Source organism: Macaca fascicularis, chromosome 19, assembly GCF_037993035.2.
Source record: "Macaca fascicularis isolate 582-1 chromosome 19, T2T-MFA8v1.1".
Classification (NCBI taxonomy): Eukaryota; Metazoa; Chordata; class Mammalia; order Primates; family Cercopithecidae; genus Macaca; species Macaca fascicularis.
Window position 1 is genome coordinate 47,160,813 of NC_088393.1, and position 6,395 is coordinate 47,167,207.

The following is a 6,395-nucleotide window of genomic DNA, read 5'->3' on the forward strand; positions in this document are numbered from 1 at the left end:
AGAAATGAATGTGAGATCAGAATTTGTGAATGTGGTCAAACCTGTGCTCAGTGAAAAATCAATAACCTGTTAATGTATTCAGGAAACAAATATTGAGGGTCAGCGCTTTGTTTCTCCTGCTCACCACTCTACTCCCAGTGACTTAATACTGTCTCTTTAACATAGTAATCGCTTATAAAACTGTTAAAATAATGAAGAAGCATTAAACTCAAGAAACTAAGGGAAAAATAAGTCAATATAAGAAAGAAGGAAGGATCATTAAAAGGAGTTAATGAATTTGAAAATAAAATAGACTTATTAAGGCTTTGTGAAAAAATATTAATCTTGATTTTAGCACATCTGATCAAAGGAAAAAGATAATTACAGCATTGTGAATGAGAATTGGATGTAAGTACAGATGGAGGAGATATTTTTTGTTTTATCAAAAATTTTAAGGAGGTAATATCAAAATTTCACTAGCTCTTTGTACACTGATATTATAATCCTCATAATACAACAGATGAGGATAGTTCTTAAAAGACAAAAATGTAGGTGAGTCTTTATGAAGAAAGCAGAAATTCTAAACCATAAGCACATTCATTCAAAAACCTAGTAAAGCAGTTAAGCAAAACAATTTCTTTACTTGGACTGTCCAGGGATAGATCTGTTCTAGTTTTCCAAATTGATGATGGGAAAGGAAGAGCTGATCCAGTCCAAATATCTTCAATATCCATGTTCTCAGTTTTTCTTAGCTTTAGATGGCCAAAGTATGGCCTAGATTGGATATGATAATTTCCTCAATGCTTAACACTGAGCACAATTTTTCACATATTTGAAATCAAGGTGTATCTTACAATTTATGGCGTCTGACAATACTTCCAACCAGGTGGCAGTCATCAAGCAGTTTTGTGAGAAGCCTTCCTGGTAAGAACACAAAAGCATCTGCACCAAAATATATAGATTTAATGGCATGTAGGGGTTTGCGTGAATATATACAGTTGAAATTCAATTCTTAAAATAATTGTAACTCATTTCTTTAAGACTACCATACTACCACTTTCCTCAACTTAAACTAATGTCCATTGTCAACCAAACTGTCTGTGATCTCATGGATCCATTATGGTTTGCAACTCCAGGTCCATTTTATGCCAGTAAGACAGCCATAATATATCATTGTACAAGTCATTTACTATCTAGTTATATCATTGCTCAACATTTGCAAATTCTTTTTACAAATAACGCTAATTGGATGTAATAAAAAGCAGAGTATTTTGAGACATATATTAATGCAAAATTTTGTTACCATATCAGTGGATTGTTCCTTCAAAGTACCAGTGCCTTAACACAACATATCTAAAAGAACGTCTCTGGGATTAGTAGTACTTAATGGCACTTGAGAAATGGTTTGTGGGCACACAGCCTTGTGAAGTTTTGAATACTAAATCCCTTTTTTAAAAAAAATGCTTATTATCAGGCTATCAAAAGATTTGAGTCTTACAATAAAAATTTGCTTAACTTTAGTGCATGATAAACTTTACTAAGGAAGTCTCATTCAGAATATCTAGTATTTTGGGATGTGAACCCACACTGGAAATGCCATAACCCAAACACAGTGACCCTAAAGATAGAATATTCAGATCTTATGGCAGATGTTTAGCTATGCTGGGAAAGGAAATGAATGATGTATTTCTCTGCTGCTCACATATTCCTCTGCAATAAATTGCTGGCCCAGTTTTGTTTTTATATACTCACTACTATACTAATGAGGATGGCTCAATTTTTTATTTGAACATACTATAATGAATTTAAATTTTATTGGTAAATATTTATGTTTTAACAGGTTTTCACTATTTCAAATATACTTCAATAAATATCCTTGTCTGTGATCATTGGTTTATGTGAACTGGAATTTCAGTAGCTGTATATACATGGAAGAACAATTGCTCATACATGATACACTCTTTCAGTTATGTTAGATAATACTAAATCAATCATAGGTTCAAATACCCTACTAAATATTTCCAAATTGTTCTCTTAGATCCTGTGAACTGGTAAACTGAGTGTCCCTGTAACTTCAGTTTAGGTATGTTTTTGTATGTATTCCTAAATTTTGACTTAAGCCACTTTTGAAATGTATTTCTTGGCCTATCATCATTCCTTTACTTTGACTTTCATATTCTTGGCTTTCTCCATTATTTTTGTCTTGTTTTTTTTCTTCCCTCTAATTGACTTGAATGTCATTCTGGATACTTTGCTATATTGATGCAGTATTTTCTACCTACATGCATATAGTCTGACCATACATTCTATTTTTATGAGACATTTTAAGATTTATAGGTTATCAGTTATGTAATCTTTGCAGATTACATAAATAAAATTTTATTTTCCAGTATTCATATTTAATTTTCTTATTGCAATAGCTAGAATCTTCAGAACACAGTTGAATATTATGGTAACAGGTATCTGTTTTTCCAAATTTAATGGACTATTTCCCAACATTTTTTTCTTTGGTCTTATGTTTCCTCAGAACCCACATTTAATCATTTACTATAATATTCACTTTTCATTTGGGGATAAATTCTCTGCTGACTTTAAATTTCCTTCAGTATATGTGGGGGTAGAGGGATGCCGCCTACTTTTGTAGTGATTGTTAATTTAAAAACTGCCGAATTTTGTCTAAGGACATTTTGTTATCTATTTTATGTTTTTCTCCTTAAATTTATTGATGTATTGATTTGTACTTATGACTTTCTTAAATTTTAAACATTTCTTGTAATATGCTATAATTTTTGTCATACTACTAGAGTTCATTTGGTGATATTTTAATTAGAACTTTTCCATCTATAGTCAAATGAGGCAGTATTATAGTTTCTTTTTCTTTTATTGATAAGACTTTAGAGTTGTAATGATCTGTTCTTTAACACCTAGAAACAATTTGTCCTTAAAGTATTTACATTTTTGTATCTTGATATTTTATTTTATGAGACTTGCTAAATTCACTTAGCTTTAGCAGGGTTTATTTTTTTATAAATTACTTAGAATTTTCTATAAACACAATCAGGATATCTGTGAAGACAGTTCCTTCTAATTTATATTTCATTTATTTGCCATACTGCACAGGCTAGGGCATTCTGTAGAGTGTTGAATGGAAATGCTCAAAGCAAGGCTGGGCGTGGTGGCTCATGCCTGTAATCCCAACAACATTTTGGGAGGCTGAGGCAGTTGGATCACCTGAGGTTAGGAGTTCGAGACATGCCTGGCCAACATGGCGAAATCCCATCTCTACTAAAAATACAAATATTAGCTGGGCGTGGTGGTGCACCTGTGATCCCAGCTACTCGGAAGGCTGAGGCAGGAGAAGAGCTTGAACCCTGGAGGTGGAGGTTGCAGTGAGCCAAGATCATGCCACTGCACTCCAGCATGGGGGACAGAGCCAGACTCTGTCTTAAAAAAAAAAAAAAAAAAAAAAATTCTCAGAGCAGACATCCTTGAGTCTGACTTTAGTGAAAAAGCAGTCAATAATTTATCATAAAGTTCTATGTTAGCTGTTTATTTTCCCTAGATATTCTTTTTGTTTTTTTGACAAATCTTGGGTCAATTTGCCATTGAAGTCATCTGAATCAACCTCTCTTTGCGGAAAATACTTTTAATGGTAGTTTCAAGGACAATATACCAAAAATGTTGAATTTTTCTATCACAGCAAACAATTGAAAATGAAATCAAGAAAATTTCATTGATAAAGAACATAAAATGCTTAGGAATATATTTAATAAAACACATGCAAGACTACTACCTAAAAATTACACAATTTTGTTGAGAGAAGCTAGGGAAGGCCTTAATAAATTGAAACATGCACCATAATCACAGATGAGAAGACCCAATGTTTAGAAGTCATTTCTCAAATTGATCTAGGGATTCAGTGGAATCCTGTCAGAATTTGTTCTGAGCACAGCAATGAAGTGAGGATTGGAGGGTGCTGGTGTAGCTGCACTTTGAGGTAGGTTCATTAGCTGTTGCAAAAGGCTAGTGATAGTCACTGTTAGAAGATGATAGAGGAGGAGAGAGAAGGGACTCAGTAAGCATGGCAGCACCTCATCTTGTGCATCCTTCTTGATAAGGAAAGAGAGGTCCCTGGCTGTTGTCATGAGAATGTCAGCTGCTTGCTCTGTGGGGAGGAAAGGAAAAATACAGGCAACCATTGTCTTCCCTTTTCGAATACACATGATCTGTACAAAGTGGTCATCACTAGGCCTCTCTTGTCCAGGCTATTTCCCCCTTAAATTGTCATACATGCTACAAATTTTGTACTTTCGCTCATCCATTAGAGCAGGTCATTCTTCTAGACTTAGGAGATAATGTCTTTCATAGTCCTCTACGTCAAGGAGCAAACTGTAAGTTTTCTCAGTTATGACAGGGGTTTTTCTCCTCTTGTTTCGTACTTGTTTTTCTTTTGTCTCATCATCCTCACTCCAAGATGTTACAACACCATCAATCATTTTTTGGAGATGATTCACACTAGAAACAGTAAGCTTTCCCAAAGAGCCCTCAAATTGTACTGGCTTAAAGGCATGCTCCAGTTTGGCCACCTGAGGGGTGATAACCTTGGTGCACTCCTTTTTAGGGCCATCACCTTGTATTTCTTCAGCAGCTGATGGTTTCTCCAGCTTTTCAAAGTAATTCTGGTAATAAAAATCATCCAGGTAGGGATCAGTGCTTTGCAGTTGCATCATCTGAATTTTAGAGGCCCAATCCTTTTCCTGCTGCAACATGATATTGGCATATGGATCCTTTCAGAGATGATCGTGATGACTGCTCCAGTGACTTCCTCTATCTCCTGCACCATTGAGATTCTGATGCTGATTTCTGTTCTGTTGCTGTCTCTGATCCAAGAGTCAATGGTGCTGTGGATGGAGGTGAGTTGTGTCCAGTCTAAACATTGGGGCCTGAGATCTTAGGTTTTGCAAGTGAGGTTCTGGGCTGTGGAGGTGGTGTAGCGGAGGGTGAAGCACTAAAGGCATGGAAGCCTGGTGCTGGGGGAAGCATCTGCCCAACTTGCCCTTGTCGCAACTTGGGATTCATAGCAGCAAGTGGACTACAAATCCAGGGACCCATACAAACTGGCTGGGAGACATCTGTCCAGCCTGTTGTGCTCCTTCAAGAACCTGTGCTCTCTGAAGGGGGCTAAGAACAGGAGGAACACTAGGAGGAAAAGGGTGACCCAGGAGGGAAGAGTTCAGGACACTGTACAACTGATTTGGAGACATCCTCTTATCATAGGGAGCAGGATAACACGGTGGCACTGGGGGCCGAACATGGACAGGCTTCAAATGCAGAATCTTCCAAATTGGCCTTCCTTTTCAGTTGCTGGTTTCAGGTGGAGGAAAGTCTATGGACTAGGACTGCATAGGCTCTGTTGGGTAAAGCCATCTGCTTAGATGGGGTACCTATGGGAACAGTTCTAACAGGAGGACTGCCAATAATAGGTGAAGTTGACCACCTTGGTAATGCATGTTCAGAAAGGTCCTGATCATTTTCTGGACCCTGGGGGGCCTCTGAGGCAAGGCATATTCTAATACAGACATTGTAGACATTTCCTGAGTGAGCAGTGGTCCTCGGATTTGCCTCAGAACTTCAGATCCATCCCAGATACTGGAATTCAGACTTCCTGGTTGGGGCTGTAAAACTGGCCTGGTCTGTGCTGCCCTCATAGCTGGATCTTCTAGTTCATTTTCAATCACCATCTTACTGAGCCTTTCTGCCAGATTCTCCTCATGGTCACCCAACAAGTCTATTTCTTCCCTTTCTCCGTTGCCTGTTGGTTCATTAACTGCCACTGGTAGCTTTTCTTCCAATTCAGCCAGGCGCTCGTGCTTCCTGCCAATCATCATCAACTGCACCTGACCCAAATGTATCATCATTGAATTGATCAATCTCTTCATCTTCTTCTCTCAGTCCCTGAAAGTAATCTTCATCTTCATCCAGAAGACAATCCTCCCAAGACTCATAGTGGAACATTCTTGGGGAGGTGGGGAGGGAGCAGGGAGGGGAGTGGGAGAGGGAGGGAAGAAGCACGGACTCCCCAGCCTCCTCCATGGCCAGGTCCTCCACCAGCTCACGACCCTTGGCCACCTATTTCTGTTTCTCATATTTGTTCCTATGAATTCTAGTTATTATCATGTATCATTTCCTTACTCCAATACAACTCTGCTGTCATTTACTTCCTTTATGCTGCTATTGTCAAATATATTACATTTCCATGTTATAGGCCCAACAGTATAATTATGTACATATTGTATTATACAATTGTCTTTTAAATTTATTAAGAGAAGTAAAAGAAATGTGCATTTTTGCTGCCTTTTGTATATTATAAATATTTTCTTTTTAAAAATGTGGTTTTGAATTTCCATGTGGATTTA

At 37.3% G+C, this 6,395-nt stretch overlaps 1 pseudogene; it reads right to left on the reverse strand.

Annotated features, from left to right (window-relative positions):
• Positions 1-3,875: 3,875 nt before the first annotated feature.
• LOC102128670 (protein PAT1 homolog 1-like) lies at positions 3,876-6,195 on the reverse strand (annotated as a pseudogene).
• Between the last annotated feature and the right edge of the window lie 200 nt (positions 6,196-6,395).